Below are 25671 nucleotides of genomic sequence, written 5' to 3' on the forward strand. Positions count from 1 at the left end.
GAGTAATAGCCCCGATCCCCTATTTACTGTTTCTCCCATATCTATTTCTGCTATTGTGACTTGCCGGGAGGTTTCGTTTTTAGCTTTTTGGAGTGTTTTGGGACACGTAATCCCCAAATGGAAGTTTAAGTCTCAGGATTTTGACTGTAGTCAGAAGTGTATGAAAACGACTCCGGAATGGAGTTCTGTTAGCTCCGTTGGGTAATTTTGGACTTAGAAGCGTGTCCGGACTGTGAATTTGAGGTCTGTAGCTAATTTAGGCTTGAAATGGCGAAAGTTAAATTTTTGGAAAGAGTGATCGGGGGGTTGACCTTTTGATATCGGGATCAGATTCCGATTCCGGAAGTTGAAGTAGGTCCATAATGTTGAATATGACTTGTGTGCAAAATTTGAGGTCAATCGGACGTGGTTTGGTAAGTTTCGGTGTCGTTTGTGAAATTTAAAAGTTTAGAAGTTCTTTAGGCTTGAATCCGGGTGTAATTGGTGTTTTGATGTTGTTTTGAGTGATCTGAAGGCTCGACTAAGTTCGTATGATATTTTGGGATATGTTGGTATGTTTGGTTGTGGTCCCCAGGGCCTCGGGGTGATTTCGGATGGTTAACGGAAGGTTTGGAGTTGGAGAAGTGCAGCTGAAGCTGCTGCTACTAGTGCTTTCCGCACCTGCGGAGTGGGAACCGCAGGAGCGAAGGAAGAGCCGCATGTGCGGCTAAGGGAGACCTGGGCTCAGACCGCAGGTGCGATAGAAATCTCGCATATGCGTTGGTCGCATGAACGGTTTGGGAGGCGCAGATGAATCGCAGGTGCGGCTTGGGTCCCGCATCTGCGGTAACCGCCGCATCTGCGGTAACCACAGATGTGGTCACGTGATCGCAGTAGCGAAGTCAGGCTTTTAATGAATTTTCGCAGAAGCGAAGCCCGGTTCGTAGATGCGGTTCCGCACACCATAAGAAAGTGTAAAATTTGCAACAATTTTTTTCGTTGCCATATATTGTATATTGTTGCGAAAAGTACTTTTGGAAACAACAGGAAAGTTGTTGCATGCCGTTGCAATAAGTGCTGATAGGAAAAGTTTTTGCAACAACAAAAGATGTCGTTGCTAAAAGCTAACTTAACACAACAAGAAGTATTGTTGCCATAAATTATAATTTGGTTACACACTTGTGGCTTATAAAAATATTTAGCAACAAAAGTTATTGTTGTAATAAATTATTATTATTTTCGCAACAATATTACTTGTGGCAAAACATTGGCGGGAGAGTAGTTAATAACCTATTATAAAGGCCTTTAGCAACAAGTATTGTTGTGGGCACAAACTACTTTTTACCAACAATATTATATTTTCTATTGTACCGTCTGCACACAAAATAGTTGTTACATACACAATTCACATTTTCTTTTAAAATATCACAAATATATATAAATTAATACATGATATATATATTTGCAAAGGTCAATACAACTGATGCACTAAGTATTTAATACAACTGATGCACAAAGTATTTACATATTTTTAAAAACTAAATGCTACTAAAGCATATGTTCTTACTTAAAAAAAATAAGAGCATCGACAGGATCATAATTTCTAATCTAATAACAACCCAAAAAGTCAATCTTCTTTCAGTAGCTTGACCTTTAGATGAACCATATTGTCAGCTATGTTGGTTTACTCATCTTCGTCCTACAAAAAAAGGTAAATTATAATTATAATTTTTATAAAAGAAAACTATAAAGTATACAAGTAGAGATCATGAATGATATAAAAAGTTTCTTATAACCAAGCAAAAGTTAAGAAATCATCAAATAAGAACCTGCACCATGTAACATAAAAGAAAAGAGCTAACTACTTACTATAGAAATCCTACCATGTACTATACATGGTTATTATACTTGTAGTGGCCCAAATTCCAGGGCCTGACTAATCAATTTTTCAGTATCAGGACCAGGACAAATAACAATTACAGGTAGCTTTCAAGGCACTCCAATTTTTTTTCTTTATCAAACTATTAAGCAAAACTATGCTTTTTTGTTGTTGTAGTGATCTTTCCTGCTACAATGCACTGTTATAATTTGTAAAGGTTGGGGGACTGTTCACAAAATAATTTAGTTATACCCTGTTGATGTATTTCTATTTAACTTATGGTATTTTAGCATCCACAGTTGCGCATCTCACATAAACGAACACAGAAAGCATAGCATGTTATGGCCATAATATATCAATTAGGTGATTTTGCATAGCACCACAAAATCACATTATATCTGCATTCTTTAAGACTAGTTGAAAATCACAAATTAACCATTTTGGCAAGGTGAACTTCTGTGAAGAAAGCATTGACATAAGCAAAAATGTCTTGAAGACTAGTTGAAAATTACAACCAATCATCATCCTCAATTTCATCATTTTCATCAGAAAAATATTCTTCATCAGTACTAAAGTCATCTCCATTTTCATGATCAGATTCATCAAAAGCTTCAAAGTCTACTTCTTCCTTGTTATTCAGAGAAGGTGCATCAGCACTCACTCCATCAATATTTTCTGTTTGTATTCTAATGACATTATTGTCCCACTCTACTTAAAGATCTGCTTCTCCCTTTCAACCAAGTTAATCAGTTGATACGGCTCCAAATTCTGTGGTCTTACTCTAAACACTGCATGCCATTTCTCATTTTGATCATGTTTAACATAATACACAAATTGAGCTTGTGAGCCTAAAATGAATAGATCATTTGTGTAATGAAGTTGTATCACATCTACACATATGAATCCATATTCATCCCTTAGTAAAACAATAGAAGGGAATGAGTTACTACACATATACACCTATTGTAACGACCCGGCCAGTCATTTTGAATATTATAATTCCATTCCCCCATTTACTGCTCAATTTATATCTTGCAATTGATTTATGACTTATCAGGTTAGTTGGCTCGGGTCCGGAAGGAACTCAGAGTGAAATGAGATACTTAGTATCATAATTAAAAATTTAAGTTAGAAAAGTGGATCGGATATGGACCTATATATAAATGACCTCGGATATGAATTTTGATGATTCGAATAGCTCCGTATGATAATTTTGGGCTTAGGAGCGTGTCCGGAATATTATTTGGAAGTCCGTAGAGGAATTAGACTTGAAATGCCGAAAGTTTAATTTTTGAGAAGTTTGACCGGGGGGTTGATTTTTTGATATAGGGGTCGAAATCCGATTCTGAAAATTGAAATACCTCTGTTATGTCATTTATGATTTGTGTGCAAAATTTGAGGTCAATCAGACGTGATTTGGTAGGTTCCGGAGTCGTTTATAGAAATTAAAAATTTCAAAGTTTATTAGGCTTGAATTGGGGTGTAATTCATGGTTTTAGCATTGTATGAGTTAATTTGAGGGTTCGACTAAGTCCGTATGATATTTTAAGACTTGTTGGTATATTTGGTCAAGGTCCCGAGGGGCTCGGGTGAGTTTTGGATGGTTAACGGATCAAAAATTTGGACTTGAACAGCTGCTGGAATTTTCTGATATCTGATGATGTTTTCCTTCTACGCGATCGCGTGAATGCGTCTGCGATCGCGTAGGCTTATTTGGTCAGTGGGGGGGTTTTTGTTCTACGCGATTACGTGGGGATATCTACGATCACGTAGGGTTAATGTGAGGCAGTGGCATTTTGTGCTTCGCGATCGGGTGAAGCGGGATGCGATCACGTAGCTCTGGAATTTTGTGACTCGCGAACGCGTGAAGAAGGTCACGTTCGCGTAGAGTAAGTGGAGTGGAGTAGAAGTCATGCGTTTTGTGCTTCGCGATCGGGTGGACTAGTCCGTGATCGCGTATGTCTGTGATGTTATGCATCGCGATCGCGTGGGAAAGTCCGCGATCGCGTAGAGTAAAATCTGGGCGATGGAAAATTGTTCTTCGCGATCGCGTGGGAATGTTCGCGATCGCGTAGAGCAAATGTCTGGCCAGAGAGTTTAAGTTCTGAAAATGGGACTTGGTCCCATTTTCAGTTTTTGACGGATTTAAACTCGAGAAGAGGCGATTTTTGGGAGTTTTTCAAGAGAGGAAACAACGGGGTAGGTGTTCTTAACTCAATATTGGTTAAATTACCCGAATCCATGGTTGTTTTTATCATTTAATTGGTGAATTAAGTTGGAAAAGTTTGAAAACCCTCTTAGTTTAAATTGAAGATTTGAGGGTCGAGTTGGGGTCGGATTTTGATAAAATTGATATGGGTAGACTCGTGGTTGAATGGGCTTCCGGATTTTGTAACTTTTGTAGGGTTCCGAGACGTGGGCCCCACGGGTGATTTTTGAGCTAATTTTAGATTTTTATGGAAAATTATTATTTTCTTATGGAATTAATTCCAATAAATGTTATTGACTGAAACGAATTATTTATGACCAGATTCGAGGCGTTTGGAGACCAATTCACGAGGAAAGGATATTGCAGAATAAGAATTTCACGGCTTGAAGTAAGTAACAGTTTTAAATCTGGTCCTGAGGGTATTAAACCCTGGATTTTGGTATTATGTGATTATTTTGGAGGTGACGCACATGCTAGGTGACGGGCGTGTGGGCGTGCACCGAAGGGATTGTGACTTGGTCCGTCCCGGGAAACTGTAAAGTTGAATAATTTATTTTTAGCTATGTGCTCTCTATGTGTTGATAAAATTTGACTGTAAATCATGTTAGAAATGTGATAGTACTGTTGGGACCCACAACGGTCGTGTACTTGTTGAATTACGTGCTAAATGCTATATATACTCCGTCTCAGTTTTTACTTGCACATTTTATCTTAGTCTCTGTTATTATTATTGATACATCATATCATTATTGTTTGGGCTGGTTTCATGATTATTGAGAGCCCGATAAACTGGAAAGATTTATGACTGAGTGAGGCCGAGGGCCTGATTGTGAGATATTGATACTATAGCACGTGAGTTGGCCGTGCAGATCCCTATATTATACTACAACACGTGAGTTGGCCGTACGGATCCTTATATTATACTACAACACGTGAGTTGGCCGTGCGGATCCTTATATTATACTACAGCAAGTGAGTTGGCCGTGCAGATTCTTATATTATACTACATCACGTGAGTTTGCCGTGAGGATCCTTATATTATACTATAGCACGTGAGTTGGCCGTGCAACACGTGAGCTGGCCGTGCGGATTTAGATGTTTATATTATGGCACGTGAGTTGTCCGTGCAGCACATGAGTTGTCCGTCCAGATTATAGCGCTTGGACTGTAGGAGCCCCTCCGGAGTCTGTACACCCCCGGTGAGCGCGGGTACCCATTGGGAGAGTGATGAGGGTTGGGAGCCTAGGGAGTGATGAGGGTTGGGAGCCCAGTGAGTGATTGTTGTCCTAAGAGGTTGTACTTGATTTCCATTTGTTGTTGCACTTAGTTGCTATCTGTCATTGTTGTGAAATCTCTGAAAGTTTGTTGATATACGGATTACATAAACAAGAACTGTATAAAAATTGATTTGACATTAATCTGCCAGATTTGATAGCATATCTATTCTTTACTGGAATTACTCGAAATGAACCATAACTGTGTAGCTCGTTACTATCTTCAGTTCCTTATTTATTATTGTTACTTGCTGTGTTGGTTGTACTCATACTACACCCTGCACTTCGTGTGCAGATCCAGGTGTTCTCGGACATAGCGGGTGTTGATCCTTTCGTGCGATTGATTTTCAGGAGATTTTGAGGTAGCTGTCATGTTCCGTAGACCTTGTCTCTCCTTCTCTATCTCTTTGTTTATCGTATTTGGTCTCAGACTATTATAGTATGAGTATTTTCCAGACTTATATTCATATTAAATGCTCATATACTCAGTGACACCGGGTTTTGGGAAGTGTTTGTATTGTATTTAAATATTATATTTTCAATCATGAGAGAAATTGTGATTTGTTGAGATTTTCGGCTTGCCTAATATTGAGATAGGCGCCATCACGACGGGTGAGATTTTGGGTCGTGACAAGTTGGTATCAGAGCCTAGGTTACATAGGTCTCACGAGTTATGAGCAGGTTTAGTAGAGTCTTGCGGATCGGTACGGAGACGTCTGTACTTATCTTCGAGAGGCTGCAGAACCTTTAGGAAAATTTCACTTTCTTATATTCTGTCGTGCGAATTTGTTGATTCTGGAAACTAAATTTTGGCTATTCTATTCTCTCACAGATGGTGAGGACACGTACTACCGGGTCGGACGGTCAGCCACCAGTGCCACCAATTAGGGCCGTGAGAGGCCGGGGCCGTGGTAGAGGCCGGGGCCGAGGTAGAGGTCGAGGTGTAGCTCGTACCATAGTTGGAATAGCACCTGTAGTACCACCAGTTGTTCCAGCACAGGAGAAGATTCCAGATATAGGTTAGCCGGCAGGATCGCTCAGGCACCAGCTGTGCCCATTGAGATTACAGGCATTCAGGAGACTTTGGCCAAGATATTGGCAGCCTGCACTGGCCTTGCTCAGGTAGTTTCGGCTCAGGCCACACCTGCCACTTCTCAGGCTGGGGGATGTACAATTACCCCCGTTGCCCGTACTCCAGACCAGGTAGTACAGGGACTTCAGATACCGGGGGCACTACCAGCCCAGCTGGTTGTAGCTGCTCAGGCCCCGGTAGTTCCTGTTATGGCAGATGATGAGCAGAGGAGACTTGAGAGATTTGAGAGGCTTTGACCTCCACCATTTAGCGGTACTGAGTCAGAGAATGCTCAGGATTTTCTGGATAGGTGACAATGGATGCTTCGGACAGCGGGTATTCTGGAGACCAGTGGGGTCTCATTCACTACTTTTTAGTTTTCTGGGCCTGCACTCAGATGGTGGGAGACTTACGAGAGACGTAGGCCTATTGGTGCAGCACCCCTTACTTGGCATCAGTTCTCCGTGGTCTTTTTGGAGAAGTTCGTACCTCAGTCCCGTAGAGAAGAGCTGCACAGACAGTTTGAGCAGCTTTGCCAGGGTGATATGTTCGTGACGCGGTACGAGATGAGATTTTCTGAGTTGGCTCGTCACGCAGTCTGGTTGGTTCCACAGATAGGGAGAGGATTAGGAGGTTCATTTGTAAGGACCCCTAAAAATTTTAACCAAAAACTCGGGGTTTCGTGGTGCCAAGATAGATTCGTGCGTTACTATAGTAAAGAAATACAGTGATCCAGTGTTGGTGCAGCTGAAGGAAATGATTCATAAACATAAGAATATGGCTTTTTCTCTTGGCATGGATGACGGTACATTATGGTACCAAGGACGACTATGTGTTCCAAATGTAGATGGTCTTCGGAAAAGAATCATGGCAGAAGCTCATACTTCTAGATATTCCATGCACCCAAGCTCTACAAAGATGTATCATGATCTCAAGGAAGTTTACTGGTGGAATGACATGAAGAGGGGTGTGGCGGACTTTGAGGCAAAATGTTCAAACTGTCAACAAGTGAAAGTCGAGCATCAAAGGCCCGGTGGGTTAGCACAGAGTATAGAAATTCCAATGTGGAAATGGAAAATGATCAATATGAATTTTGTGGTAGGGTTGTCGCGCACTCCGCGTAAGTTTGACTCAATTTGGGTGATCGTGGATCGACTCACGAAATCAACAAACTTCTTACCAGTTAAATCCACCGACACTGCGGAACAATATGCTCAATTGTATATCAAGGAAATAGTCAGGCTTCATGGCACTCCAGTTTCCATCATTTCTGATCGAGGGGCCCAATTCATAGCTAATTTCTGGAAGAAATTTCAGCAAGGTTTGGGTACGCAGGTAAATCTTAGCATGACTTTCCATCCACAGACTGACGGGAAAATAGAGCGGACTATTCAGACGCTTGAGGACATGTTGCGTGCGTGTGTACTTGACTTCAAGGGTAGCTAGGATGATCATTTGCCGCTCATAGAATTTTCTTATAACAATAGCTTCCATGCCAGTATTCAGATGACGCCATTTGAGGCCTTGTATGGTAGAAGATGTAGGTCGCCAATTGGGTGGTTCGAGGTTGGAGAAGCTGAACTAATAGGACCAGACCTTGTGCATCAGGCTATGGAAAAGGTTAAGATCATAAAAGAGCGGTTGAAAATTTCTCAGAGTCGTCAGAAATCCTACTCGGATGTTCGTCGCAGAGACTTAGACTTCAAAGAAAATGATTGAGTGTTCTTGAAGGTATCTCCCATGAAGGGGATCATGAGGTTTGGAAAGAAAGGGAAATTAAGTCCAAGGTATGTCGGGCCATATTGAATCATTCAAAGGATATGTCAGGTGTCGTACAAGCTTGAACTACCACCTGAGATGTCATTAGTACACCCGGTATTCTATGTGTCCATGTTGAAGAAGAACGTTGGAGATCCGTCCGCTATTGTGCCGGTTGAGACCATCGAGGTTAGTGAAGAATTGTCATATGAAGAAATTCCGGTTGCTATTCTTGATAGGCAGGTCTGAAAGTTGAGAAACAAAGAAATTGCATCCGTGAAGGTGTTATGGCGAAACCAACAAGTCGAAGAAGCTACTTGGGAAGCCGAGAATGAAATGAAAGAGAAGTACCCTCATTTGTTTGAATAGCCATGTAATAGTTCTATGAAGTTGTTTCCCCTAAAGTTTGTATCACTTGTTCGGCTAATATAAAGACACTCATTTCTAGCTATATGTCCCCCATGAGGCTTCGGTTGGTGTTATTTTGTATTTTGTTGTGTCATTTAATTCTATATATGTTGCTAAGGTGTGCTTCGGGGGCTCTCTGACAGGTGGATAGGCCTAAATACAAAGGAAACTCTAGCAAAATTTTCAGAAAATTAGGAAGTTAGGCAAATTTGGGGCTGATGGTATGTGGCATAACTGAAGCTATATTAAGTGAACCTTGATCCTCATTCAAGGACGAATGATCTTAAGTGGAGGAGGATGTAAGGACCCATAAAAAGTTTAACAAAAAACTCGATGTTTCGTGGTGCCAAGATAGATTCCTACGGACTTAGAGGAAAATATTTCGCAGAAGAAAGCGTTTCTGCGGCCCATTATGCGGCCGCATAATCACTCTGCGGACCGCATAATGGCCGCAGAGTGAAGCAGTAAGTTTGGCCAATTTGAGGCCAGTTTTGCGGTCGATTATGCGACTGCATAATCGATACGCGGACCGCATATCGGTCGCATAATTTCTCTTGGATTTCTGCGGAGGGAGTTCTGTGGTGCATTATGCGACCGCAGAACAAGTATGCGGACCGCATACTGGTCGCATACCTAAGCCGAATGTTTAGTCCCCTGAGGGCCATTTCTGCGGTCACTTTGCGGACCGCATAACCATTATGCAGTCGCATATGTGACCGCAGACCTGTGTCGGGGCACATTTTTCTTAATTTAAAACCTAACCCCCATTCTGTTAAAACACCCTTTTAGTCTATTTTGAAGCTCATTTCTGATATTTCTAGAGTGAGAGAGAGGGTTCTAGAGGGAGGGCCTAATTTTTCATCAAATTGATCTTCAACCATCACTTAAAGCTTTGGAAATATTCAAGTAGAGCACGAAATTCTTCATCCAAAAAGGTAAGACTTCATCACCCCAACTCTTAATTTCAAACATAGCTATAATGGGGTATTAGTGTGATACTTCATGGGTATGAGGGTGGTTCATCTTGCATGCATGTGATAAAGAGTGTGGGAAAAATAAAAAGTGAACTAGAACCATGAACGTTTTCCTAATTTTGGGTTCAATTTGTATATTGCTAAAATAGATTGAGGTTGCTAAGGGTTCCGGATAATTGTAGAGTCTAAAGAAGCGCAATTGAGGTATGTATGGCTAACTCTCTTCTTCTTAGAATCGAACTCCTGGTGTCCGAATAATTAGTGTAAGTTCCGACTTGATCATACTAGAATTGTTTGCCTTAGTGTGTTGGGTTGAAAGATTCATGTTCCCTAATTGTTTTAGATGTTTACCACGTCATCATGCTACTTGAGAATGTTATTATGATTTTCCAAGTCCCTTCCCTTATATGTGTAATGCCTTATGTGATGGTACTTATCGACATAAATGATGATGTTATTTGAACGGATAAAAAGGAAAAGACTTGAATTGTAAAATGTTCCCAAGTGCCAAGAACTACTTAATAAATGAGACTGTTTGTGCCATGTAACGAAAGATGGGAAAGAAATGTGAATTGAGTGAACAATTTAAAGAGGTTGTGTCTCAAGTGAGATGGCTTAGCCGATCGGGCCGAGATCAGACGCCATGCTGTACACATGGTGGCATTTGTGTTGGAATTATTGATTTACATTGTGGATATGGATATGTCTCACTTAAGATGGCTTAGCCAGTCGGGCCGAGAACGGACTCCGTGTAAAAACACGGTGGCATTGTGAGTTGTGGCTTTGGCACTAAAGATAATTAATCTAAAAAGATGGAAAGATTGAATCGGAAACTATGTGACCCTTACTTGGTGTTTTCTTTGTATTTCTATGAAACTCTTATTGATTATTATGACTGTCTTCTCTTTGTTTCACTGTTCATTCTACTAAGATTGGTGTTTGCCTTACATACTAGTATTATTTGACAGTACTAACATCCTTTTTGCCGGGGGCGCTACATCTTTTAATGGATGTAGGTGGTTGCATCGCAGATAGTGCCGATCGCAGATAGTGGTGCTCTCTTTCTCTCCTCACAGCAGTCTTGGTGAGCCCCATTTCTCCCAGGGGTCATGTAGTCCTTCTTTTGTATAAGTTTTTATATTTTGAGGTATAGCCGGGGCCTTGTTGCCGGCATTGTCATGTTGCTCTTTTGTACTCTTAGAGGCTCCGTAGACATTTATATGGGTTATGTATGTATGTTGGGGTGGTTGTTGGATCGAGTTGTATTTTGGGAACTAAACTATGGCATAATGTATATAAGGAAAAATGAACTAGCAATGTTTATATATTTATATAACCGATCTCCCCCCTGTTTTACAAATAGTGATGCGATCCCTTTATGGATTATGAATGAGTCAGGTAGGGAAGGTTTAATAGGCTTGCTTGACCGGGTTCACTCGGTTGAGCGCCGGTCGTGCTCCCTGAGGTTGAGGCGTGACATCATTGATGGCCTCACATATCAGCTGCGGTTACTTATGACTAGGGAGAGAGTATCTGGTGCTACTTTTGATGAGGTAGTGGACATTGCTCGGTAGATAGAGATGTTTCGTAGCCAGGAATGTGGAGAGAGAGAGAGGCTAAGAGGCCTCGTGGTCTGGGTGATTACAACGGTGTTCCTTTAGAGGGTCAGTTTCACCGTGGTAGGGGTCGTTCTTACAGACACGCTCAGACGGGTTATCCAGCTCATCGTGGTGCATCTGCTAGCCATGGTTCTTACAGTGCTCACTCAGGCCAGTCTTCATTTAGTGCACTACCATCATGCCTCGTCCACACAGGCTTCTGCAGGTCATCCCTCGAGTTATCAGGAGCAACAGTTCCGTCAGAGGAAGGGTTGTTTCGAGTTCGGAGAATTTGGCCATTTCAAGAGAGAGTGTCCTAGGCTGTTGAGTGGGGTTTCATAGCAGAGTTCAGGACCGACAGCACCAGCACCAGTAGTTAGACCACCCGCCCTGCCATCTCGGGGTAGGGGTCAGATAGCTAGGGGTCGCCCAAGAGGGGAAGGCCGATCAAGAGGCGGGCATGCTCGATTCTATGCTTTTCCTGCCAGGCCAGATGTTGTTACCTCAGACACAGTGGTCACATGTATTGTTTCAGTGTGCCACAAGGAGGCTTCTATATTATTTGACCCGGGTTCCACTTATTCATAGGTATCATCGTATTTTTCTCATTATATGGATATGCCCTGTGAGTCCTTAGTTTCACCTGTTTATGTATCTACACCGGTGGGCGATATTATTACTGTGGATCGTGTGTATCAGTCGTGTGTAGTAACTATTGGGGAAGTGGATACTAGAGTCGATCTTTTATTACTCGATATGGTTGATTTCAATGCAATCCTGGGTATGGATTGGTTGTCTCCGTGTCATGCTATTCTAGACCATCACGCAAAAATTGTGACGTTGACGATGCCGGGGTTGCCAAAGGTTGAATGGAGGGGTTCACTAGATCTTTTTCCTAGCAGGGTAATTTCTTATTTGAAGGTCCAACGTATGGTTGGAAAGGGATGCTTGCCATATTTGGCCTTTGTGAGAGATGTTGATGCAGATGCTCCTATTATTGATTCAGTATCGGTCGTGCGAGACTTTTCGGATGTATTTCCTGCAGACCTGCCGGGTATGCCACCCGACAAGGATATTGATTTCGGTATTGACTTGGTGCAGGGCACTCAGCCAATTTCTATTCCTCCGTATCGTATGGCACCAGCTGAGTTAAGAGAATTGAAAGAGCAACTTCAGGAACTCCTTGAAAAGGGGTTTATTAGGCCTAGTGTGTCACCTTGGGGTGCACCGGTTCTGTTTGTGAAAAAGAAAGATGGTACTATGCGGATGCGCATTGATTATAGGCACTTGAACAAAGTTACAATCAAGAATAAATATCCATTGCCGCGTATTGATGATTTATTTGACCAGCTTCAGGGAGCGAGGGTGTTCTCCTAAATTGATTTGAGGTTTGGGTATCACCAATTAAAAATTCGGAATCGGATATTCTAAAGACGGCATTCATGACTCGTTATGGCCACTATGAATTTCTTGTGATGTCTTTTGGGCTAACCAATGCCCCAGCAGCATTTATGCATTTGATGAATAGTGTATTTCAGCTATATCTTGATTTATTTGTCGTGGTATTCATTTATGATATTCTGGTGTACTCACGTAGCCAGGAGGAGCATGCACAACACCTGGGTATTATATTACAAAGGCCGAGAGAGGAGAAACTTTATGCCAAATTCTCTAAGTGCGAGTTTTGGCTTAGTTCGGTGGCATTCTTGGGACATATAGTGTCCAGTGAAGGTATTAAGGTGGATCCGAAGAAAAAAGAGGCAGTTCAGAATTGGCCCAGACCATCCTCAGTTACTGAGATTCGGAGTTTTCTCGGCTTGGCCGGTTATTATCGTCGTTTCGTGGAGGGTTTCTCGTCTATTTCATTGCCTATGACTAAATTGACCCAGAAAGGTGCTCCGTTCAGGTGGTCGGATGAATGTGAAGAGAGCTTTCAGAAGCTCAAAGCAGCTTTGACTACAACTCCAGTATTGGTGTTGCCTACAGGTTCAGAGTCTTATACTGTGTATTGTGACGCGTCGCAGATTGGTCTCGGCGTAGTACTTATGCAAGACGGTAGGGTGATTGCCTATGTGTCCAGACAGCTAAAGGTACATGAGAAGAATTATCCAGTCCATGATCTTGAGTTATCAGCTATTGTTCATGCCTTGAAAAGTTGGCGGCATTACTTGTACGGTGTCCAGTGTGAGGTGTATACCGATCATCGGAGTCTACAACATTTGTTTAAACAGAAGGATCTTAACTTGCGGCAATGAAGGTGGTTGGAGTTGCTTAAGGATTATGATATCACCATTCTCTATCATCCCGAAAAGGCCAATGTGGTGGCCGATGCCTTGAATCGTAAGGCAGAGAGTTTGGGCAGCTTAGCATACTTACCGGTAGCAGAGAGGCCCTTAGCCTTGGAGGTTCAGGCCTGGGCTAATCAGTTTGTTAGATTGGATATTTCCGAGCCGGATCAAGTTTTGGCCTATGTGGTTTCTCAATCTTCTTTATATGATCGCATCAGAGAGTGTCAGTATGATGATCCACATCTGCTTGTTCTTAAGGACACAATTCAGCACGATGATGCCAAGGAAGTCACTATTGGAGACGACGGTTTATTACGGATGCAGGGCAGGCTATGTGTGCCTAATGTAGGTGATTTGCGTGAGCTGATCCTCCAGGAAGCTCATAGTTCGCGGTACTCTATTCATCCAGGTGCCGCAAAGATGTATTAGGATTTGAGGCAGCACTATTGGTGGAGGCGAATGAAGAACGATATAGTTGGGTTTGTATTTCGGTGTTTAAATTGTCAACAGGTAAAGTACGAGCACCAGAGACCGGGCGGATTGCTACAGAGACTTGAAATTCCGGAGTGGAAGTGGGAGCGTATTACCATGGACTTCGTAGTTGGACTCCCACGGACTTTGAGAAAGTTTGATGCTGTTTGGGTAATAGTAGATCGGTTGACCAAATCTGCGCATTTTATTCCAGTCGGTACTAATTATTCTTCGGAGCGGTTCGCTGGGATTTATATTCGCGAGATTGTTCGCCTACACGGTGTGCCGGTGTCCATTATTTCAGATCTGGGTAAGCAGTTTACCTCACAGTTTTGGAGGGCAGTGCAGCGAGAATTGGGCACACAGGTTTAGTTGAGTTCAACATTTCACCCTCAGACGGACGGACAGTCCGAGCGCACTATTCAGATATTGGAGGATATGCTACGCGCTTGTGTCATTGATTTTGGGGATTCTTGGGATCAATTTCTGCCACTCGCAGAGTTTGATTACAATAATATCTACTAGTCAAGTATTCAGATGGCTCCGTATGAAGCTTTATATGGGAGACGGTGTCGGTCTCCGATGGGTTGGTTTGAGCCGGGTGAGGTTAGATTATTGGGTACTGACTTAGTTCAGGATGCTTTAGAGAAGGTCAAAGTGATTCAGGAACGGCTTCGCACGGCACAGTCTAGACTAGGGGTGGCATGTGGGCCGGGCCCGGTCCTAAGTGGGCTTCGCGGGCCCGGTCCTAAGTGGTCCGGTCCTAAGTGGGCCGGTCCTCGGCGAGCCGGTCCTAAGCGGTCCCGGTCTTTGCAGGCTTCTCGTTGGAACCGGTCCGGGACCGGGACCACGAACTAGCGGTCCCGTGTTAAGTGGGCCGGTCCCGGGCCTAAGCGGGCCCAAACGGTCCTAAGAGGGCCCAACGGAAACTTTCTATTTTTTAAATTATTTTTATACAAGTTAGAGAAAAAAATGATAATAAAAATATCTAAGGCAATTCCTAGTAAATTATATTATAGAATTGTCACCTAAATTTTTTAATTCAAATTTAAAGACAAAAATATTGTAAAGAGATATTCAAAGCAATGCGTTATAATATATATACTATACTATACTATATATACATCTTAAGATATATAAGCTATATTCGATTTACTATATATACATCTTAAGATTTATACATTAATATTCGATTTATATACTATATATACATCTTAAGATATATATATATATATATATATATATATATATATATATATATATATTTATATACTATCGAATATGGCTTAAGATATCTCTCTCTCTCTCTCTCAGAGAGAGAGAGAGAGAGAGATATCTTAAGCCATATTCGATAGTATATAAATATATATAGTATATAAATATATATAGTATATATATATATATATATATATATATATATATATATATATATATATATATATATATATATATATATATATATATATATATATATATATATATATATATATATATATATATATATATATATATATATATATATATATATATATATATATATATATATATATATATATATATATATATATATATATATATATATATATATATATATATATATATATATATATATATATATATATATATATATATATATATATATATATATATATATATATATATATATATATATATATATATATATATATATATATATATATATATATATATATATATATATATATATATATATATATATATATATATATATATATATATATATATATATATATATATATATATATATATATTACTATATTAAGATGTATATATAGTATATCGTAAGATGTATACTATCGAATATGGCTTATATACTATGTATATAGTAAGATGTATATATATATATATATATATATATATATACACACATCTTTTATATAGTATATACTATATTATACTATATGTATAGCTTAAGGTATATAAAAAGACAAAAATATTGTAAAGAGATATTCAAAGCAATGCGTTATATTTTTATTATAGCATTAAAAAATCATGGCAATATCTTTCTTAGTCTTCCTCCCCCCTATGGAATGAGCACAACAAGGTGCTAATACCACCATTGAGAAGAAAAAGAAACTAATCAAGATGTGCCAAAATACAAGTTACATATTAATTTACATGGTATCTCTTACAAATTTCATAAATCCTTCAAGGTCCGGAGGAATTTTCGTTGGTGGTGGCGGAAATGAAGCTTGGTCATCACCGCTTCCAGGCGAAGCATCATCCCCCGCAAGTTCAGCTAGCATTTCTTCATAAGCTTCGTCTACCTCTGGTTGTGATTCAGCAAGTCCAAAATTTCTTCTTTCCGAACGGATCCAATCTCTGAAAAGTACTGATTTTTCCAAGCTCTCCCTCATAGACGCTCTATAATCACCGAGTTGAAGTCTTGCTTGACTGAAAGCACTCCCTGATGCCATTTACTTCTCAATTGATGTCTTGCAATTGATTTATGACTTATCGGGTTAGTTGGTTCGGGTCCGGAGGGAACTCGGAGTGAAATAAGACACTTAGTCTCATAATTGAAAATTTAAGTTAGAAAAGTGGACCGGATATGGACCTATGTATAAATGACCTCGGATTTGAATTTTAATGATTTCAATAGCTCTGTATGGTGATTTTGGGCTTAGGAGCATGTCCGGAATATTATTTGGAAGTCCGTAGAGGAATTAGACTTGAAATGCCAAAAGTTTAATTTTTGAGAAGTTTGACCGGGGGGTTGACTTTTTGATATCGGGGTCAGAATCTGATTCTGAAAATTGGAATACCTCTGGTATATCATTTATGACTTGTGTGCAAAATTTGAGGTCAATCGGACATGATTTGGTAGGTTCCGGAGTCGTTTGTAGAAATTAGAAATTTCAAAGTTCATTAGGCTTGAATTGGGGTGTAATTCATGGTTTTAGCGTTGTTTGAGGTGATTTGAGGGTTCGACTAAGTACGTATGATGTTTTAGGACTTGTTGGTATATTTGGTCGAGGTCCCGAGGGGCTCGGGTGAGTTTTGGATGATTAACGGATCAAAAATTTGGACTTGAACAGCTGTTGGAATTTTCTGATATCTGATGATGTTTTCCTTCTACGCGATCGCGTGAATGCGTCTGCGATCGCGTAGGCTTATTTGGTCAGTGGGGGTTTTGTTCTACGCGATCGCGTGGGGATATCTGTGATCGCGTAGGGTTAATGTGAGGCAGTGGCATTTTGTGCTTCGCGATCGCGTAGCTCTGGAATTTTGTGACTCGCGAACGCGTGAAGAAGGTCGCATTCGCGTAGAGTAAGTGAAGCGGAGTAGAAGTCACGCGTTTTGTGCTTAGCCATCGCGTGGACTAGTCCGCGATTGCGTATGTCTGTGATGTGCATCGCGATCGCGTGGGAAAGTCCGCGATCGCGTAGAGTACAATCTAGGCGATGAAAAATTGTTCTTCGCGATCGTGTGGGAATGTTCGCGATCACGTAGAGCAAATGTCTAGGCAGAGAGTTTAAGTTCTGAAATTTTCAGTTTTTGACGGATTTGAGCTCGGGAAGTGGCGATTTTCGGGAGTTTTTCAAGGAAAACAACAGGGTAAGTGTTCTTAACTCAATATTGGTTAAATTACACGAATCCATGGTTGTTTTTATCATTTAATTGGTGAATTAAGTTGGAAAAGTTTGAAAACTCTCTTAGTTTAAATTGAAGATTTGAGGGTCGAGTTGCGGTCGGATTTTGATAAAATTGGTATGGTTAGAATCATGGTTGAATGGGCTTTCGGATTTTGTAACTTTTGTCGAGTTCCGAGACGTGGGCCGCACGGGTGATTTTTGAGCTAATTTTTGGATTTTTATGGAAATTCATTATTTTCTTATGGAATTAATTCCAATGAACTTTATTGACTGAAACGAATTATTTATGACCAGATTCGAGGCGTTTGGAGACCAATTCACAAGGAAAGGACATTGCAGAATAGGAATTTCACGGCTTGATGTAAGTAACAGTTTTAAATCAGGTCCTCAGGGTATTAAACCTCGAATTTTGGTATTATGTGATTATTTTGGAGGTAACGCACTTGCTAGGTGACGGGCGTGTGGGTGTGCACCGAAGGGATTGTGACTTGGTCCGTCCCGGGAAACTGTAAAGTTGAATAATTTATTTTTAGCTATGTGCTCTCTATGTGTTGATAAAATTTGACTGTAAATCATGTTAGAAATCATGCTTAGGCTATGTGATAGTACTGTTGGGACCCATAGAGGTCGCGTACTTGTTGAATTGCCTGCTAAATGCTATATGTACCTAGTCTCAGTTTTTACTTGCACATTTTATCTCAGTCTCTGTTATTATTATTGATACATCATATTATTGTTGTTTGGGCTGATTTCATGGTTATTGAGAGCCCGAGAGACTGGAAAGATTTATGACTGAGTGAGGCCGAGGGCCTGATTGTGAGATATTGATACTATAGCACGTGAGTTGGCCGTGCAGATCCCTATATTATACTAGAACATGTGAGTTGGCCGTGTGGATCCTTATATTATACTACAGCACGTGAGTTTCCTTATATTATATAACCGCACGTGAGTTAGCCATGCAGATCCTTATATTATACTACGGCAAGTGAGTTGGCCGTGCAGCATGTGGGTTGGCCGTGCAGATCCAGATATTTATATTATGGCACGTGAGTTATTCGTGCAGCACGTGAGTTGTCCGTGCAGATTATAGCGCTTGGGTTTTAGGAGCCCCTCCGGAGTCTGTACATCCCCAGTGAGCGCGGGTACCCATTGAGAGAGTGATGAGGGCTGGGAGCTTAGGGAGTGATGAGGGCTGGTAGCCCAGGAAGTGATGAGGGCTTGGAGCCCAGTGAGTGATTGTTGTCCTAAGAGGTTGTACTTGATTTTCATTTGTTGTTGCACTTAGTTGCTATCTGTCATTCTTGTGAAATCTCTTAAAGATTGTTGATATATATATTACATGAACAGGAACTGTATAAAAATTGATTTGACATTAATCTGCCAGATTTGATAGCATGTCTATTCTTTGCTGGAATTACTTGAAATGAACCATAACTGTGTAGCTCGTTACTATCTTCAGTTCCTTATTTGTTATTGTTACTTGCTGAGTTGGTTGAACTCATACTACACCCTGCACTTCGTGTGCAGATCTAGGTGTTCCCGAACATAGCGGGTGTTGATCCTTTCGTGCGGTTGATTTTCAGGAGATTTTGAGGTAGCTGCCGTGTTTCGCAGACCTTGTCTCTCCTTCTCTATCTCTTTGTTTACCGTATTTGGTCTCAGACTATTATAGTATGAGTATTTTCCAGACTTGTATTCATATTAGATGCTCATGTACTCAGTGACACCAGGTTTTGGGAAGTGTTTGTATTGTATTTAAATATTATATTTTCAATCTTGAGAGAAATTATGGTTTGTTGAGATTTTTCACTTGCATAGTATTGAGATAGGCGCCATCACGACGGGCATAAAGCAATTCCTGACCAAACAGATCCAATACCACAAATAATAAGTAATTGATAATCTTCTCATGAAATTGGTATTTAAAACTAGATGTGTGGAACTGTTAACCTTCAATCTAATATCTTGTCACATAATCCTTCGCAGAAATAATATTTCACATTCTTGTTATGCCAACAATAGAAAAAGGTCCATTAAAAAAAAGGGAAAAGAAACTGGACAACAATAAAAGAAAAACGTATGCAAAGTTGCTTTTTGAAGCATAAGGAATTAGAGGAGAAAAGGTACAAATCCTACCCTGACATAGAAGAATTTAAGATACTCATACGTACTTCATTAATAAAAGAAAATAACAGAAATTAGTTTTCCATAATTTAGTGAAAACGCAATCGGGTAAAGAAATTGAAGATAGAGTTCTTACCGTTTCTTCTCCGATCAGTAGCAACATGACGCAACAAGGAGGACGCGGCAGGGGAAGGGTTCTTTCAAGTAGAACTGATAAGAAAAACCCTAGCAAGATTGGCTACTAGAGAGTGGGCTAAAAGTCCTGGAAAAGTAATTAAAAGGTGAAAGGTTTGCCGCGTTTGATTTTGGCGAGAAATTGAAAATTTTAGGCCACAACCCACGCATCTCAATGGCAATTTTTAATGTGTATTGCCAACAAAAAACTTTATTGTCGCCAATTCCCTTTATAATTTAATTTTATTATATTAAAAATTCTATTTTAGTTGTTGCCATTTATTAAAATTCGGCAACAATACTATAGTCGTTGCTAAATCATAGAATATCGCAGCCAAATTAACATGTTTGCCAACAAGAAAATTTTGGTGCCAAAACATCTATACTATAGCAACAATTTTATCAAGTTATTGCCATTTATCCATTTTAGACAACAATATATCAATTATTGCTAAAATATTGTTGCAAATTCCGTACTTTCTTGTAGTGGCAGGTGCAGAACTAGGACCGTAGGTGCGGTTTTAACTTGGCAGAAAATACCAGCTCGAGGTTTTGTCTTCCATTTTTAATTTTGGACTTGGGGAGCTCGGGAGAGAGGCGATTTTTCGAAGGTTTTCAAGGAGGACGTTAGGGTAAGTGATTCTAACACATATTGGTCTAATTTCGTGAATCCATGGCTTTATTCATCATCTAATTAGTGGAGTTTTGGAGTGAAATTGGGGGTTAGGGCTTGGGATTTTGGAGAGTGGATTTTGGGGATTTGAGAGACCAAATGATGTCGGATTTTGATGAATTTAGTATGGTTAGACTCGTGAGTGAATGGGCATTCGGGTTTGGTGACTTTTGTCAGATTTCGAGACGTGGGCCCGGGGGGTCGGGTTTGAGTCGATTTCGGATTTCGGCTCTAATTTAGTAGTTTTCTTGTGGAATTGATCCCTTTAGCCTTTATTGACTGTGTGGTATTACTTGTGGCTAGATTCGGGATGTTTGGATGCCGATTTGAGAGGCAAAGGCATCGCGAAGTAGGATTTTGCTTGGATTGAGGTAAGTAACAGTCTTAAATCTGGTTTCGAGGGTATGAAACCCCACGAATTTGTAGGATGTGAATATTGGAGGTGACGCACATGCTAGGTGACGGGCATGTGAGCGTGCACCGTGAGGGATTGTGACTTGGTCCGTCCCGTGAGATTGTAAAGTCGAATAGCCATTGTTATTTCTTATGTTTCCTCGCCTTGAGCAATTGGCTACCTTTCATGTTAGAAACCATGCTTAGGCCTTATGATATCACTGTTGGGACTCGCAGCGGTCGAATACTTGTTGAATTAACTGCTAATTATTTTCTTGTACTCAGTCACAGTCCTACATGTGTGTTATATCTCCATTCCCTCTCATTTCTTGTTGATACTTGTTGTATTCTCTGTTTGGGCTGTTTATTGTGATATTCGGTGAAGTTGGAGATGCGAGTGACTGAGAAAGGGCCTGAGTGCCGGGTTGAGATCTATGTGAGATATATTGGATTGGGCTGCACGCCGCAACAATATTGGATCAGGTTGCACGCCGTAACAAGCCTTCGAGCCATATATCGTATCGAGTTGCACGCCACAGCAGTACTTGAATCGGGTTGCACGCCGCATCAATATATGAATCGGGCTGCACGCCGCAACAGTATTTGGGTCGGGTTGCACGCCGCAACAATATAGCCCCTCCGGAGTCTGTACATCCCCTAGTGAGCGCATGTACCTTTGATTGTGGGTATTGAGGCTGAGAGCCGAGTGATTGAGCTATTGAGATAGATGAGTGACAGTAGCCCTGTGAGGCTGTACTTGCTCTTATTTGTTGTTGCACTTCGTTGCTAATTGTTGTTGTTGTGAAATTTTATAGAGGGCTTATATTGTTGTACCTGAGCTCGAAATGTTTTGATTTAAAACATCGGATTGAAAGCATGCCTATTTTTCTTACTGAAATGAACTGTATTTGTGTAGCGCATCACTGCTTCTCAGTTCCTTATTTAATTCTGTTACTTACTGAGTTGGAAGTACTCACGTTACTCCCTGCACCTTGTGTGCAGATCCAGGTGTGACCGGAGGTGGAGGTCATTGAGTTTGTGCGCAGCTAATTTTTAGGAGATTTACGAGGTAGCTACCGGCGTTCGCAGACCTTGTGCTCCTTGCTTATTATCTTTCTTTCTCTGTATTGATATCTAGATGCAGACTGTTGTAGACACTATCTTTTTGATTGAGAGTCTAGTTGCTCATGACTTAGTGGCACCCCGATGTCAGGCTATTTTTTCGCACTTATGTTTTAGTTGGGTTTTACCCTCGTTTTATGGAAAACTCTGATTATCTTAAATGTCTTAATTCATTTATATTAAATTTTGAAAGTGTTTTGGAAAGGTCGGCGTGCCTAGTACCACGATAGGCGCCATCACGATGGGTTAGGTTTTGGGTCGTTACACGTTGGTATCAGAGCCTAGGTTACATAGGTCTCACGGATCGGTACAGAGACGTCTGTACTTATCTTCGAGAGGGTGCAAAACCTTTAGGAAACTCCACATTCTTGAATTCTTGTCGTGCGAATCTGTTGATTCTAGTAACTAAAAATCTGTTGTTTCATTCTCTTAGAGATAATGAGGACTCGTGCTACCGGTCAGGAGGGTCAGCCACCAGTAGGGCCGCGAGAGGCCGAGGTCGCGATAAAGGCTGCGGTAGGGGCAGAGGTGCAGCCGCACAGCAGCTGGGGCAGCACCTGCAGATCCACCAGTTTCTCCAGCTCAGGACCGTGTCCTAGTTGTAGATGTTTCAGCGGGACTAGCCCAGGCACCACCTGTGCTTATTGTGATTCCAGGCCTTCAGGAGGCCTTAGCTCAGATTCTGACCGCGTGTACCAGTCTTGCTCAGGCGGTCTCTGTTCCGGCCGCAACAGCCACTTCTCAGGCCGGGGGAGGTGCTCAGACTCCCACTGCCCGCACACCAAAGCAGGTGGTACAGAGATTCCAGACACCGTGGGCACCACCAGCCCAGCCGGTTGCAGTTGCTCAGGACTATGTGGTTCCTGCTATGCCCGAGGATGAGCAGCGTAGATTGGAGAGGTTTGGGAGACTCCAACCTCCATCTTTCAGTGGTGCAGAGGGAGAGGATGCACAGGGCTTCATGGACATGTGTCAGAGGATACTCCATACAACAAGTATTCTGGAGACCAGTGGGGTGTCGTTCACTACCTTTCAGTTCTTTGGGGCTGCATTCAATTGGTGGGAGGCTTGCGAGAGGCGTAGGCCAGTCGGCACAACACTCCTTACTTAGCAGCAGTTCTCCATTATCTTTCTGGAGAAGTTCGTGCCTCAGTCCCGCAGAGAGGAACTGCGCAGACAGTTTGAGCAGCTTTATCAGGGTGATATGTCTGTGATGCAGTATGAGATGCGATTCTCAGAGTTGGCCCGTCATGCTATCTGGTTGGTTCCCACAGACAGGGAGAGGATTAGGAGGTTTATAGATGGCCTCACCTATCAGTTGCAATTGCTTATGAGCAGAGGGAGAGTGTCTGGTGCTACTTTTGATGAGGTTGTCGACATTGCTCGACAGATTGAGATGGTTCGCGGTCAGGAGAGGGTTGAGAGGGAGGACAAAAGGCCTCGTGGACAGGTTGGAATTAGTGGTACTTCTTCTAGGTGTCAGTTTCCGCACGGTAGAGGCCGTCCATTCAGACATGCTCAGACAGCTCGCCCAGTTCACCGTGGTGCATCATCTGGCCATGGTTCTCACAGTTATCAGCATGGCCGTTCATCTCTTGGTGCCCTTCCAGCGCAGAGTTCTTTTCATGCTCCATCGGGTCAGGGTTCGTCTATGCCGGGGTGTTGCTATGAGTGTGGGGAGTTTGGTCACATGAGAAATGTGTCCCTGTCTAGTGGGAGGTCCCGCTTCGCAGACGAGCCAGTCTTTGTCATCAGCATCAGTTCCTCCACCACCAGCCCAGTCAGTTAGGGGAGGAGCCCAGTCAGCTAGGGGTCGCCCGAGAGGGGGCACATAAGGGGGTGGCCAGGCCCGTTTCTATGCCCTCCCTGCCAGACCAGATGTTATTGCTTCAGATGCTGTGATTATAGGTATTGTCTCAGTTTGTCGCAGAGATGCCTCTGTATTATTTGACCATGGTTCCACTTATTCATATGTTACCTCGTATTTTGCTCATTTTCTGGATATGCCCCGTGACTCTGTAGTTTCATCTGTTCATGTATCTACTCATGTGGGCAATACTATTGTTGTGGACCGCGTATATCGGTCATGTGTGGTGTCTATTGTGGATTTGGAGACCCGAGTAGACCTTTTACTGCTCAGTATGGTTGACCTCGATGTGATATTGGGCATGGATTGGTTTTCTCCATGCCATACCGTTCTAGATTGTCACACTAAGACGGTGACATTGGTGATGTCGGATTTGCAGAGGGTTGAGTGGAGCGGTTCTATAGACTATGTACCTAGTAGGGTGATCTCATATTTGAAGGCTCAGTGCATGGTTGAGAAGGGTTGTCTATCCTATTTGGCTTTTGTGAGGGATATTAGTGCAGTGACTCCTGCCATTGATTCGATTCCGGTGGTGCGTGACTTTCCGGATGTGTTTCCTTCAGACTTACTGGGCATGCTGCCTGATAGGGATATTGACTTTGGTATTGATTTGGTACCGGGCACTCAGCCCATTTCTATTCCACTATATCGTATGGCACCGGCGGAGATAAAGGAGTTGAAAGAACAACTTCAGGAACTCCTTGATAAGGGTTTATTCAGCCTAGTGTGTCACCTTGGGGTGCACCGGTGCTATTTGTGAATAAAAAGAATGATTCCATGAGGATGTGCATTCATTACAGGTAGTTGAACAAGGTCACAATCAAGAACAAGTATTCTTTGCCGCGTATTGATGATTTGTTTGAGCAGCTTCAGGGAGCGATGATGTTCTCCAAGATTGATTTGAGGCCAGGGTATCACCAGCTGAAGATTCGAGGCTCAGATATTCTTAAGACAACTTTCAGGACCTGATATGGTCATTATGAGTTCCTTGTGATGTCTTTTGGGCTGACTAACGCCCTAGTATCGTTCATGCATTTGATGAACAAAGTGTTTCAGCCTTATTTTGACTCTTTCGTTATTGTATTCATTGATGATATCCTGGTGTACTCTCATATCTAGGAGGAGCATGCCCAACATCTGAGGATTTTGTTACAAAGGTTGGGGGAGGAGAAGCTTTATGCAAAGTTCTCCAAGTGTGAGTTTTGGCTTGGTTCAGTGGCATTCTTGGGGAACGTGGTATCCAGTGAGGGTATTCAGTTTGATCCGAAGAAGATTGAGGCGGTGTAGAGTTGGCCTAGACCGTCCTCAACTATAGAGATTCGGAGCTTTCTTGGTTTGGCTGGTTATTACCGTCGGTTCGTGCAGGGATTTTCATCTATTGCATCGCCCTTGACCAAATTAACCCAAAAGGGTGCTCCATTCAGGTGGTCGGATGAGTGCGAGGAGAGCTTTCAAAAGCTCAAAACTGCTTTGACCACGACTCCAGTTCTAGTTCTACCGTCAACTTCAGGTTCTTACACTGTGTATTGTGATGCTTCGAGGATAGGTATTGGATGTGTTCTGATGCAGGAGGGTAGGGTGATTGCCTATGCCTTGCGTCAGTTGAAGACTCATGAGAAGAACTATCATGTCTATGATCTTGAGTTAGTGGCTATTGTGCATGCCTTAAAGATTTGGCGGCACTATTTGTACGGGGTTCATTGTGTGATCTCTATTGATCACCAGAGTTTGCAGCACCTGTTCAAGTAGAAGGATCTTAATTTGCGCCAG

The 25671-nt window shown here is 41.7% G+C and overlaps 1 long non-coding RNA gene across 1 annotated transcript; it reads right to left on the reverse strand.

The window, feature by feature from the left end:
• Positions 1-15901: 15901 nt before the first annotated feature.
• LOC142166812 (uncharacterized) lies at positions 15902-19969 on the reverse strand. Its single transcript, XR_012697220.1, has 2 exons — positions 19809-19969; positions 15902-19406 (listed from the first exon to the last, which is right to left on the reverse strand). It is a non-coding gene; the product is annotated as an uncharacterized LOC142166812 (long non-coding RNA).
• Between the last annotated feature and the right edge of the window lie 5702 nt (positions 19970-25671).

This window comes from Nicotiana tabacum, chromosome 12, assembly GCF_000715075.1.
Source record: "Nicotiana tabacum cultivar K326 chromosome 12, ASM71507v2, whole genome shotgun sequence".
Classification (NCBI taxonomy): domain Eukaryota; kingdom Viridiplantae; phylum Streptophyta; class Magnoliopsida; order Solanales; family Solanaceae; genus Nicotiana; species Nicotiana tabacum.